Source organism: Puma concolor, chromosome B1 (genome assembly GCF_028749965.1).
Source record: "Puma concolor isolate L17-30 chromosome B1, mPumCon1.1.hap2, whole genome shotgun sequence".
NCBI classification, from domain to species: Eukaryota; Metazoa; Chordata; class Mammalia; order Carnivora; family Felidae; genus Puma; species Puma concolor.
The window spans coordinates 101,095,986-101,110,709 of record NC_141670.1 but is presented as its reverse complement, the minus strand read 5'-3'; the positions used below and the strand labels follow the sequence as shown (position 1 = coordinate 101,110,709).

At 36.7% G+C, this 14,724-nt stretch overlaps 1 long non-coding RNA gene across 1 annotated transcript in view; it reads right to left on the bottom strand.

The window, feature by feature from the left end:
- Nucleotides 1–1,453: 1,453 nt before the first annotated feature.
- LOC147581774 (uncharacterized) overlaps nucleotides 1,454–14,724 on the bottom strand; it is an 83,050-nt gene continuing 69,779 nt past the window's right edge. The window contains exon 3 of the long non-coding RNA XR_015250237.1: nucleotides 1,454–1,733. This is a non-coding gene — a long non-coding RNA (uncharacterized LOC147581774). The remainder of the gene's footprint in view (nucleotides 1,734–14,724) is intronic.

The following is a 14,724-nucleotide window of genomic DNA, read 5'->3' as shown; positions in this document are numbered from 1 at the left end:
ATAGACACAATACGACCTCATGTGATGTAGCCCTGTTACTCTTAAGTGTACTCCATGCCAGGAAGGTTCAGTCATGAAGGAAAGGATTTGTGCTATCTGGGCGTTGGTTCAGGGAAAGATTTTTAGGGGGGGGGGGGCGGATTTTGAGTTGGGCTAGGAGGAAGAATAGGAGTTTTAAAAGCACAGGGGTGCCTGGGTGGCTCAGTCGGTTAAGCATCTGACTTGGGCTCAGGTCATGATCTTGTGGTTCATGAGTTCAAGACCCACATCAGCTCTGTGCTGATGTTTTGGAGCCTGGAGCTTGCTTTGGATTCTGTGTCTCCCTTTCTCTGTGCCCCTCCCCTGATAGCGCATTCTCTCTCTCTCTCTCTCTCTCTCTCTTTCTCTCTCTCTTTCCCTCTCTCTCTCTGTCTCTCTCACACACACACAAAAATAAATAAAAACATTTAAAAAAAACACAAAAGGAAAGTATTCTGAGTCCCCTTATGAAACACATTATTATATGAATTAGAATCACCTATTAGAAAATATGCCTTTAAACATAGCTATGTTGAGAAAAAGTTAGGTAAAACACAGTTAAAAAATTGATTTATTAAGTTTATAAAACCTCTGTATTATTGTACCTGGTTGAACATTACTAGGTTTTCTTTTATTTTGATAAAACAATTGTTAAGTAGGAACCAATGTATAACTGTTCAGAGCACTATTCTAGAACCAGAGGGAGATGGCTTCACTTAAATCTTGGCTCTGTTACTTAAGTAGTAGTTGGGTGAGGTTATATAAATTGATTAATTTCTTTGAGTCTCTGTTTCTTCCATCATAAAAATTGGAGAATAATACTTGTCCTAGTGCATTGCTTTGTACATGCTTTGACATGATTTTGGTTCTCAAAATATATAAATTAATTATATTATTAATTGTTGATATATTAATTGGGTTATAGTTATATATAGTTATATATTATATATAATATGTGAATATATATTTAATTAGCTTACTAACTACTTAGCAGATATTTAGAATCCTCAAAATAGGGAAATATCTCACATTTTTCTAACCTCACTATACATAACAAAATTGTCAAAAAGTATTTGGTGTAAGAATAAATGAGTGCATAAATGAATAGAAGGCATGAAGGAGGGAGTGAATTTGGCAGTGCTTGAATTCTTCCAGTTATCTCCTTCAAAAAAGGAAAGCTGCCCTTCGAGTATTTCTATATAGTAAAATCAAAAATTTATTTTGGGAGCATTACATTTTTCTGTGCTGTAGCAGTGTGATATTATTCTGATACTATGAAAACATTTGGCCAAATGATCAGAACTACACAGATCCTGCCCTGCCCTGTCTGTTCTCTTTTGGATCTCCCTGAGATTTTACTATACTTGACTTTCTATGTCAAGAAAGTATACTATACTTTCTATGTATACTTGAATATACATAGAAATTAGAAGAATATTTTTCTTTAAAACTTTATATGGATTTAAAATGAGAAGGCAGTGAATGAAAATGAAAGGTGACATTTTGGGACAAAATTAGGTAACATTCTAAAGTGGCATATATTGGGGTGCCTGGGTGGCTCAGTCAGTTGAGCATCTGGCTCTTGATTTTGGCTCAGAGCATAATCCCAGGGTTGTGGGATCGAGTCCTGCATTAGGGTCATGGTGAGCACAGAGCCTGCTTGAGATTCTCTCTCTCTCTTCTTCTGCTCCTCTCCCCCACTAGCAGTGTTCTTTCTGTAAAATAAAAATAAAAATAAAAAATATATAAATAAATAAAGTGGCATATATATAAAAAAAAACATAATCTGTATTAGGACATTGAATCTGACAAAAGTCCCCCCACACACACACTCAAGGAAAAAGTGGAAAATTGCTTGTAGGGAACATAGCTGATACCTGGAAAGGCTCTTCTATAAATAGTCCTAAAACATAATTTTACCGTGTTTCCCAAGAAGCATTGAAATATTTGGATTACGGTGTATAACTTTAGTGAAGAGATTATGTTTATATTGTGCGTTTTGCTGTTATATATTATCTCTTTTTTAACCTTAGTGGTTCTCCCAACTCCAGGCACAAGCACGCGTGTGTGTGCGCGCGCGTGCGCACGCACACACACGCACGCGCGCGCGCGCGCACACACACACACACACACACACACACACACACACACACATATCCCTTTCTCATTCCTATTGAAAGGAATGTAAGATAAGACTGATTGTATAAGCACCAGAGAGAAAGATAATGGGGAGAATATTGGCAGGAATGATAGGGCATAAGATTGATACTGAATATAAAGCTGCTTTCAAGAGGAAGATTAGAGCAGCTGTGGATTCCTTTAAGAAGAAAGTAACTAAAAGAATTAAAGATGTATGAAAGTTAACGAAGTTAAAAGAGTGCAGAAATTGGTTAAAGAGACTATTCACAGAGGGGGTACTGAGTTTAGAATTGAAGGAAATAAGTGCAGATTTAGGTGACTGTGGAAAAATATTATGTTATAATGGGGGTAAATGTGGAGCCCTGGAAGAAAGGGCCAAGACTTGGAATTTATCTATAAATCAGGCCCGAAAACAAACTTGCCAAAATGAGAGCAGAAAAACAGACCATTAGCATTAAGCTTTGCCTGTGGAATTCAGTGAGTAAACCAGGCCTATAAAATTAACTTATTTGTATGAAGCATACACTATAAAATTAAAAGTGCTTTAGCTGAATATATTTTGCCACCTAAAGAGTACGTGATATGCTGATGACACTTCCAAACCTGGATAACGTGTAAGAGTATGTGACTGTGCTGCCTTTGAAGCAATAGTGAATGAGTTCTTACCAAGGGTCAGTATCCTTCTACATGCTTTATATGTATTCTTGCATTTTCTCCCGGTTACAAACCTATGTCTCAGGCGCTATTATTTCCCCATTTTGCAGATAAAAATTGAATAACCAAGTTAAACATCCTAGCTATTTAGCTAAAGAGCTTATCTGATTCCAGGCTTCAGTTACCTTAACCACCAGCACAATGACTTTAAAGGGCTACCTCTCGAAGACAGCACAGCTCTCCTTTCATTTTTGTGGAATAAGAGACTGATCTTTGTACATTAATAAGGGTATCTACTTGTGCATGTGTGCAAATGAATGTGAACTCAGGACTTTACTCTATGTTTTTTTTTTGTTTTTTAATCTAAAAGGAAGGCCATGACCCAATTACCCAGTGCCCAAAGCCAGAGAAGTAGCAGTCTTTGTAGATACCCTCCCTCTCAAATTTTTACATTCGATACATTACCAAATCTGATCAACATCACTTTAGATCTGAATCCACCCACTTCTGTTTCCACAGCCTCAAGAGACTTTTTTCTCACTAAGACTTCTGCAATAGCTTTTCTGTTTGTCTTTTTTTTTTCTCACCTAATTCTTTCTCACTCAGCCCAATATATTCTCCACTTTGCACACAAAAATCTTTTCAAAATGTTGATTTGATCATATATCTCTCCATGTAAAAATCTTTAAATAACTTCCCATTACTTTTGATATCAGAACCAAATTCCCTAACATTGGTTAGGTTAAGCAATCTTAGCAAAGATCCCTCCAACTTTCAATGACTTAAAGCTGAAGTTTGTCCTTCTTCAATGTGACAATTGAGGAGAGGGGCTCCGGGTTGGTAAAGGATCTTCCGCAAGCAATCATTTAGGGTCCTAGACCGAGAGTAGTACAACGGCCTCTATCACAGAGCTTCCAAAGTCACCCTGCTATTACCATTGGAGCCCAGAGGATGGGAGGTGAGCATGTGGAGGAAGTGCACACATTGACTTAAAATCCTGTCTGAGATATAGGGACATCACTTCTACTTGCATGCCATCAGAGAGAGATGTATCTTGTGGCTACCGTTAATGGAAAGGATAATGACAAGTGCAGTTTCTGGTTGGGCAGCTCCATGCTCTTAGTCTGGGAAGGAGAACAGATTGTGGCACCCTCTGGCCCACCTTTCCCCCAGTTTCATTCTCTTCCATCATCCATGTTGCACTCTCTACTCCAGACACAACTTCATATTTGCACATGAGCACATTATCTGTCCCTAATTTTCTCCTGCTCATCCTGCAGGTGTCAGTCAGGTCATATATTACTTTGTCAGAGAAATCATTTCTCAACTGGAGATTAGGTTACGTTCCCCCCATACATCACATGGCTCATGATCCTTCCTCTACCAGCACTTATCACCATCTTAAGTTTTTTTCATCTTATATGTGGTTGCTTATTTAATGTATTTATATGGCACATGGATAGTAAGAGTGTGGTAAGAAACAGAAAAATGTGGTCCTTGATCTGAAAGGTTTTATTTTGTAGTTTGGGAAAAACACAAAAATTCTTTGAATATAAGACACTTGAAGAAAAAAAAAATGTTGCAGACTAGCATACGATTAAATGCTGAATGAGAATTATTGACAAAGTGTTATATAATCTCAGGTCAGCTGAGTGAGGGCTGCTGTATGGGTGGAAAATTTCCTGGAGGAAGTAAGGAATGGAGCTAGACCTTCACCTGTCATGCAAGAACAGTGCCCAGACACTTTGAATAAATGCGAGTCTTTGAAGATACTAGTTGGAGATACTCTCTGGAGCCTGAGCTAGTCTGCTATTTTCCAGTAAGTTCTTAGGGGTCAGTAGAGTCCTTAGGGAACATCCTTTACCCTCCTGTGACCTCTGCTAGGAAACAGCTCAAAGTTTGGACTAGAGACAGGAAACACCAATTGTTCTGGCCTGTGCCCAAGTAATTGGATGCAGGATGGTTGGCATTCTGTGCTGTGTAGCTCAGAGGCCCACCCTCTTGGCCTTCGCGAGATATAAAATCTCCACAGTTTAGTGGATTTGTTATAACTTGGCCAAAGTCTGCAGCTCAAAGGAGCTTACATCAACATAAAAATGTCTGAAGTTTTTCAGACTCTGGAGGAAGATTTGTGGCAAGTGAAATTGCTGGAGAGTGAGAAAAAATGCAACACACAGATGGTGAAAACACAGATGTGCTCATATGAGTAAGTATACACCCAAAGAATGAAAATAAATAAATAAATAAATAAATAAATAAATAAATAAATAAAGCTCTCACTCCATCAAACCAAGATTTAGAAAATAGATCACTAATTTTCCTTTCTCATAAAGGCTAATTGTGATGGAACTTGGTTGCTCACAGTAGACCTATCCCCATGACTCCCCTCCATCTCTCCTGGCAGAACCCAACTCCCAGTTTAGAGGCTGAAAATGCCAGGCACAGACCCCGGGAAAGCTTACAGCAATGGTATGCCATGTGACCAATGCTGACCACACAATTAGCCTTTATGAGAAAGGAAAATTAGTGATCTATTTTCTAAATCTTGGTTTGATGGAGTGAGATCTTTATTTCTTAGTAACAAAAACAGAGACCCTGGAAGGGATCATCTCTTTGTCCTTCACTAGAGGGGTCATGCGCCTCATGGAACTATCACTGCTATATTGAAATCATGATGGGGGATGATGCAAACATGCTGACAATGGCAGGGAATTCAGATGAAAAAATGATAATGGCATCAGTGTGCTAGACCTACATCACTATGCTGTCCAGCCCCATCTGGAACTCTGTTAATGTGAGGTCACAAATGCTTATTATGATACGTATCATTTTCACTTGGGTGTCCTCGTACCGGTAGCCCAAAGCATCATATTTGATTATCTAGTGCATAAAATTTAGTTAGATAAAGATAAAAGGTAGCATAACAACAAAAGTAAAGCTTATAAACCTGATTTACAGAAACATCTATTTCACATTGTGTTTGCTTGTACACTAAGTTAAATCTATCCAATATCCAACCATCAGAGGCTGACAGATTGCAATTATGGTTTTCTTCAACGATCTGAGCAACTGAAGTAAATATTCAGAAACTGTGTTGAATTTCAGTTTGCAACATTTCAAGATTGATTGACCAGTTTTCCTTATGAAATGCATTAAAATACCCTTTTCAGTTTTCTAGACATTTAGTTGATATGTCATATGCCCTCTTCACATTGAATGTAGAAATTTGGCCTCCATAGAGCTGGCAAGAAAGTGTTCCACCTACAAAATCTGTCACTAATGCTGCAGTGACCCAAGTAGTCATCTGTCATCTTTATTAAAAAATTATCATCCATATTCTTTATGCAATTTGAAAAGGAATCAAAACTACAAATGCCAAATCAGGTACAGGGTCTTGTAAGGGCCAAAGTGAGGCAAACTAAAGTTTCAGCTGTTAATATTAGCTTCAGGGTATGTCTAATTCGGATAAGTTTTGAATGAAAAAAAAAATCAAAACTGTCAATCTAGTTCTTTAGATATTGATATCAAAATTCACATATTAGATTCCAGTCCCCCCCAAACAGAATAAACATCGTTAACCTCAAAACCTGATCTGCAGGAAAAGGCTATTAGGTGAAACAGACTCAAGGCAATCTTTCTTCTTTTTCTAAAACTCTGTGCCCCATAATTTTTCTTTCTACAATGTCTTCTGTCTGAAGTAGAGTCATAAAATCTGCTCCCAACAGAGGAGAAAAATGAGGACATAATGGTATGATCTGTGCTTCCTGCCAAGGTCGCCACTTCTGCGATGGAGGCGCTTTGTACCCTGTTGGTTATTGGATTACAGCCTCTGTTCCTGTCCGCATCCACCAGGGAACCCAGTGCCCTGCCTTTATTTCGTGACCTTTCTGTTTACACTATTTCCCCCTCCGTGCTATGTTTTCCTCTGAGCTATCAAATACTTCTAATTCCTATCCGCAGCCTCTGTGCTTCCTGCCAACTCCCAGAGGTAGCCAGGACACTCCTCACTTCTTTGGCTCTGAACGCCATACTTCCTGCTCAGCATTTAACTGTTTATATGTGTGCATAGAGAGAGAGACAGAGATCTCTATATCTCTATATCTTTCTCTCTGTATATTATATGCAATTTCTGTGTAACTACATAGGCTGTCTCTTCTAACATTGAGAAGCTTTGAAACCATGAAACGATTATCCTTTCTCTTAATTACAGAAGCCACCTCATTCTTCTCTCTCTCTCTCTCTCTCTCTTTTTTTTTAAATGCAACATCTTTGGGGCGCCTGCGTGGCGCAGTCGGTTAAGCGGCCGACTTCAGCCAGGTCACGATCTTGCGGTCCGTGAGTTCGAGCCCCGCGTCAGGCTCTGGGCTGATGGCTCAGAGCCTGGAGCCTGTTTCCGATTCTGTGTCTCCCTCTCTCTCTGCCCCTCCCCCGTTCATGCTCTGTCTCTCTCTGTCCCAAAAATAAATAAACGTTGAAAAAAAAAATAAAAAATAAATAAATAAATAAATAAATAAATAAATGCAACATCTTTTAATTCACCTAGAGCTAGCCTTGGTATCTGTATTCCTCCAACATGATTCATTTCAGAGTGGAAAGTTTTCAGGAAGCCCGGGTTTTACCTTCATATAGATTTAAACCTTACATTTTATTCATTTGGAATGGACTTTTACAAAATGAGGAGTTACTAATGTATTAGGCTGAAAGTGATTCAAACAACTATGTTTTTTCTGTTTGCTCCCCTAGAATCCCATGGATTTGTCACACTGTGTGTGAATTGCCGTTTTCTCACCTGTCATCCCACTAGAGTAGGTTCTTAGGACAGGACCAGGATCTGTGTACCTTACTTAGTACATGCTTAGTGCCTGGCCCAGGGGCTATAGCAGAGTCAATTCTTGATAATTCCTTGTGTTAGGAATGAAAAAGTTACCCAGTTAAAATTGTTTTCTTAATTTTTAGAGCAATTCATATTATAGAGAAATTCTAAAAATATAGAAAATTTAAATCTGCATAATCAAAACTGTTATTTCTTCCATGTATGATATCTGAAGCCATAAATATATTTTTAAACATGAGTTTAAATATTTTCTTTCATTTACTATCTAACGTGTGAAATGCCGATGGGTCACTTTTACTAAGTTTTACTATCTTGGTTACTTTGTAAGTAAAATGCCAATTTATTTATTATGTCAGAGAGGTGGCAATTAATTTATGATTTAAATTTTCTTCTTTACATTTCTTTCTACACTTCCCCAATGCCTCTGCTCTTTTCTTTCTTCTCCCTTTAATTTTTATTACTAATATCACAGCATTGAAATAAAAGATAGGCATTTCTTCTTTCCAGCAAGTATCACTTGATGCATATTTAATTATTAAATTCAGTTCTAAGTAAAAAAGAGAATAGAGGCAAATAATGAATCTTTACTGTTTTTACATACACATCCATTATGAATGTCATAAAGGTAATTGATAAGCAGAGTAAGATAGTACGTTCCACACATGCCTTCTAAGACAGAGAGGAAGTGGAAAGTTTAAACACACTTGGCTTCAAATCCAGCTCTGACATTTCTTAGCTGGATGATGTGATGTTCAGCAGTTACTGCTTTGAACTTTAGTTTCCTCATTAGGAAAATGGACCATGTGAAGACCTCAGTTGGTGACTGAGAGGGCTAATGGTATTAAAATATATGAAGTGCCTAAGACATAGTCGATGATATTTTGTTATTAATTCCCTACTCTTCATTGCATGGAGTTTCGTTGTTTCTTTTTAAGTCAGACAGACAACTGACTGTAAATACTAGAACTTGATTTTAACATCAAAAAGGAAGCTATATTTAAATAATCTGTTTCAAATGGTTTGTTTGCCTATGAATATAGGATACTAAGACTGTTCACAACTTCGTGTTTTTGTGGAAAAGTTTGGTATTTTACAGATAAAAAGTGAAACATACATGTTCTTGTGTGCATTAAGGTATTATTTCTATTTACAAAGGAATTTGTAAAACTGAGGAAAAGACTTAGGGAAAGCCAAAGGGAGAAATGCATTTCTACTTGCATTGGATAGATGGTACAGGAATAACCAAATCTAAGCGTAATCAGAACAGGCAGCGTCCGATACAGTATCTTTGAAGTTCTAGACAACTCGGATATTTTAGAAGAATTTTGCTCACACTATTGCTTTAAATTTGAGCACGGATAATTGCGTTTTTACTTATGATATTTCAGTTCCATGAGTGTGGCAGGAACTATGGCCTGACTGTTCCAAAGCCATTTGAAACCTCTTTCTTATGTTCTGTTACTATGGAAGCTCCAAAGCTGGAGTTCAAATAGTCCTGTTCCCACACTCACTTCCAGTTAGGAATGACTGTGTGAACCAGTTCTACACAAAAAGATGAGTTTGAGGGGCGCCTGGGTGGCTCAGCCAGCTAAACATCTGACTTAGGCTTAGGTCATGATCTCACAGTTCCCAAGTTTGAGCCTCGCGTTGGGCTCTGTGCTGACAGCTCAGAGGCTGGAGCCTGCTTCAGATTCTGTGTCTCCCTCTCTCTCTTCCCCTCCCCCATTCTCTCTCTCTCTCTCTCTCTCTTCAAAAAATAAATAAATATTAAAAAAAATTTTTTTAAGTTAAAAAAAAAAAGATTAGTTTGAAGTCACTGTGCTTACCTGCCAAGAAACTTTTAAAAAGGGACATTTATAAACTGAGCTATCGTTTGGCTTTTCCTTACCCATATTTCTTCCTGCTTCCACCTGGAAAGCAGATGCGAGCTTGCTGAGGCAGCTGTCACAACTTAGAGACAACATCTGTAAGCACCTACCTGTACATGCTGAGAATAACTGAAGGGAAAAAAAGGTGAAAGTTCCTTGGAGCACTGAACTACTAAGCCCTGACTTCTGGCTGTCTGAAATAAGTAACCCTTATTTGTCTAAGTCCCTGAGTAGACTTTTGGTTGCTTAAATCTGAATTCATTCCTAAATAATACAAACTTCTACTTGAACACAGAAGACAAAAAGTGATTTAAAGACTATTTTTCTCAGTTCTCTCAAGGAAGGTGCATAACTAGCACATTCTAGAGACATTGAAGTGAATACATAATGCATAATTAGGTCATTAGGACATAAATGGATGATTAAGGCATTAGGACAGACTTCTCCTCCAGATCTAGTTGAGAAAGACTGCACAGAACACTTCTTACATGAGATATCATCTGCAGACCAACAGCATAAGCATCATCTGATAACTTATTTGAAATATAGGGTCTGAGAATTCTTCCTCTCCACCAATTCGGAATCTCCATTTTAATCATGATCCCCATGTGATTCATATGTATGTTCAAGTTTTAAAACTGTTGTATAAATTGTGACCTCTTTGGAATGAAAAGACCACTCTTTAAAAAAAAAAAATTATTTTTATCTTTTATATCTCTAATTCCTAGTATAGTATCTAAATAGAATATAATAAGGTCAGCCAAATATTTGATGAATGACACATACTACTGGCTCAGTGTCAATCGTTAAATTTTATTATAGATTTGGTTATCAGAAATCTAACCATTTTTTGCAAAGCAGAGCTTATGGCTATGAGGAAATGAGTAATGGGACAAACATGATGTAAAACAGGAAAACTGGTTGAAAATTTACAAAGCTTAAGATGAAAAAAAAACAATAGGCTCTAGTTTTGCACTGAAATTAAAAGTTTTAAAGAATATAGGCACCTCTAAGAGAAAAAGTTAAAGGTAGAATATTGAGGAGCAAGTCATGGAGAGATGTCCTTGCCAACATTCATTATTTTTCCTTGAACCATCTTGATTTAGCTAATCTAGTCAGTGGTTCTCCTATTTGGAAGGATGATGAATCACTTCACTCTGAGGAAAGCTAGGAATTCTGTCCCAGGAAAATACATTTATGCACACACACAGACACACACACACACACACAAACACACTTCATACAGTTTTAAGAAGTGCACAGAATATTCTGAAGTCTATCCATCAAAGGTACAGTGGACTTCAGATACACAGCCCTTCATGGAGTTTGAATTTTCTACATAACCAATTAGGTAGAATGATCTATTAAATCTAGAAAAGGCTTAGAAAAATAGCTTGAGACTACCTCCTCACATATCCTAAATTTTAAATTAGTTCTCAGTTTAATTTTTTTTTTTTCCCAACGTTTTTTATTTATTTTTGGGACAGAGAGAGACAGAGCATGAACGGGGGAGGGGCAGAGAGAGAGGGAGACACAGAATCGGAAACAGGCTCCAGGCTCCGAGCCATCAGCCCAGAGCCTGACGCGGGGCTCGAACTCACGGACCGCGAGATCGTGACCTGGCTGAAGTCGGTCGCTTAACCGACTGCGCCACCCAGGCGCCCCAATTAGTTCTCAGTTTAACTTTTGGCTAAATGGAAGCATGATCCTTCTACTAGATTCTGCCAGCTTTTTTCTGCAGGCCTATTGTCACTAAATGAATAAGCCAAGATTGTGTAATAAATGCTTGTAGATAACACTTACATGTTGGACCAAGGAACACTTAGACTCTGGCACAAATGAAGTGTAATCATCTTAAAAACTTATACAAGGATATATTAGGGACTTACTTTTATTATTATAAGGATTTTAATGTCTGTAAGTATTATGGGTTGAATTGTGTCCCTCTCAAAATATATTAAAGTCACAAACCCTAGTTAGTACCCAGAAGGTGACCTTATCTGGAAATAGAAATAGGGTTGATGTAGATGTAGGTGCACTTGAGTGGAGTGGACCCTTAATCTTGTATGACTTATAAGAATTACAGAAGCTATAAGAGGGGAGAACATAACATGACTACAGGGCCGGAGATTTCAATCAGCTGCAAATAGCTGCAAGCTAAGGAATGCCTGGGGCTACCAGAATTTGGAAGATAAGGAAGGATCCTCTTCCAGAGGTTTAGGAGGGAGCTTGGCCCTGGTAATACCTTAGTTTCTGACTTCCAGCCTCCAGAACTAGGAGAGAGTAAATTTGTTGTTTCAAGCCATTCAAGTTTTGAAAATTTCTTATAGAAGTGCTAGGATACTATTAGAGTGGGAAAACCAAATGCTAAGTTATAAAAATCTATTTCAAAATGTCTGTCATGGTTATTAAGGAAAGAATTTATGCAGCAAGTATTCATTGATCTTCACTATGTGTAAGACACTTTGCCATTTAGGATATCAACATAAATAAGCAATAGACTATGCATTTTTTTTTTTAAATCAATCATAAGCATGCTGGCTGTTCCTTTAAAAATCCTTGAAAGTATGTTTCTCTCTGGAGTTTAAATAAGGTCAAAACTACTCTTTCATATATGCACATGTGAGTGCATACTTACCTTCATTGTAGTACACTTAGATAAATATAGTCTATTTTTATTTAAAAGTTACTTAGCCAATGTGGGTCTCAGTTATTTCATCAATAGAATGGACATTAAATATTAAATGTCAAAATTTTCTCTGAGTTTTTTTTTTTTTTTTTTCTTTTAAGTTTACCTATTTATTTTGAGAGAGAGTAAGAGAATCCCAAGCAGGGATTGAAACACATGAACCACGAGATCATGACCTGAGCCAAAGTCGAAGGCTTAACCCACTGAGCCACCCAGGCACCCCTCTCTGAGTTTTAAATTTCTATCAGGTTATAGATCATAAATGATTGGTACTTTATTTACTAGGGAATCATCTAAAATGGACTGTAGTATTTAACCTAAAGAAGAGAAAACTCAGGGGGAAAATAGCTCTTTTTAAATACCTGAAAAGCAATAAATTGCAAGTCATTGCTGTGTGTGGCTTCTTATAATAAATGGGGACCGGTAGAGATGGAGTTGGATTTCAATATATGAAAGAACTTGTTAACAGTTTTAGCTTAAATACTATATTCTGATCCTTAAACTAATAAATTCTTTGCCATAGAATCGTTCACCTTAAAATTATACAGTGCTGTGTGTCAATTATATCTCAATGAAACTGGAAAAAAAATTAAGACCATATTTAAAAAAATAAATCATTTGCCAAAACAGCTTTAGGCCATTTCAAGCATTGCAAGTTTGTGGGCGGTTTCCTGGATCATTTTCCCCTGATACCAGAGGATCCAGAAGGGCGTATTTGAAAGATCATTTACTCTGGAGGTGGAATGGAATTCAAACTCTGTGTCTCTCCCTTAGTAACTGTGTGAACTTCGTTTTTGAATCTCATCTTCCCTGCCTATAAAATACAGATTATGAATACCCATACTAATGAAATAATTCTGAATTTCAAGTAAAATAATGCATATAAAGTATCTATCTTGTCACTAGTTAGCATTTAGTCCACACTGGTCTTTCCTTTGCTCTGTGACTCATTTGCTACTGTTCACTATTTTAGGATACAAAATAAACTCTTAAATAAAATGAGACCAACATTAAAAATATGTTTTTACAAATTATTAAAAAAAAAACAGATCTTATACACACACACATGCACACATACAATGGAATATTACTCAGCCATCAAAAAGAATGAAATTATGCCATTTGCAACAACATGCATGGAGCTAGAGTGTATTATGCTAAGCAAAATAAGCCAGTTACAGGAAGACAGATACCATATGATTTCACTTTTATGTGGAATTTAAGAAATAAAACAGATGAACATATGGGAGGGAAAAAAAGGGAGAAAAACCATGAGAAACTCTTATATAGAGAGAACAAACTGAAGGCTGATGGAAGGAGGTGGGTGAGGCATGGGCCAGGTGAGTGATAGGCATTAACGAGGGCACTTGTTATGATGAGCCTTGGGTGTTGTAAGTGATGAATCACTGAATTCTACTCCTAAAACCAATATTGCATTGTATGATAGCCAACTAGAATTGAAATAAAGATTTGAAAAGAAAAAATAAGAAAGACAAGTAATAAAGTATAGTCTGCCACATGTTAATGTATCTAGTTGTAGAAATATAGAAGTTTGCCACCAGTCATTCAAATTTGCTCTACATTTCATCCTTAAAAGGAACTACAGGATTTACCAAAGCATTTATAATGATAAATCCCAACTAATCATTTGGGAGACTGGGAAAAAGAGCAAAGGCGAAAAAATATTGTGAAGTTCTGCTCCCGTGAGGTACTAAGAAGTTCAGAACAATTTAAGAGTAAAAATAGCCTCTGATTATTCTATCTTTCAAGGAAGTTACTTCTTCATGAAAATTATTCAAATATTAAATTTAAATAAACATTGTCTTCCTAGTGAGAATATCTGGAATGGTATATTGAACCTCTTCAGGTTAACTACTATATGGTATAATTCCATAGCTATTTCATTTTCAGCTATCATGTTCCTGACACGGGTGTTTCTTTAAAATATTTTGCATTTCTTTGTTAGAGTTAGAATGCTTGTCTACACATTCCTGAAAGCAAAGTGAAAAAAATAAATTAAATGAAATTCCAATGAGGCTTCTTTGCAATATTTGCATATTTTCCCATCACTTTCCCTATGTAAAATAATGCCAATAGTAAAATCGTTTAAAAATCATTTTGACTCTTCTGAGAGTTTGTTTTATTTTGGTATAGTTACTAGACCCTTCTAATTAAACATATTTCCAGTATTGATTTAATAAGCTTTAATTTTCCTGTTACTATAACATTGACTTGAAAATAAGTTATTCCATAGTGAGTTTGTGAAAAGTGAAAGGAACATTGATTCAAAATCTTAAGATATGTGTTCAAACTTTAGCTCTCTAATGTACTAGTAGTGTGACTCTAGACAAATCACATTAATTCTCTGAACTTTTGTTTTCTTTTTTATAAAAAGGAAATTATATGTACTTTCTGCAAATCTGAGAGTGGTGAAATTCAAATTAAGCAAAAGACATTATTATTTACTGTGTTATTATATCTGGATCACCAACTACCATATTTGTATTTTTCTCCTATGCCTG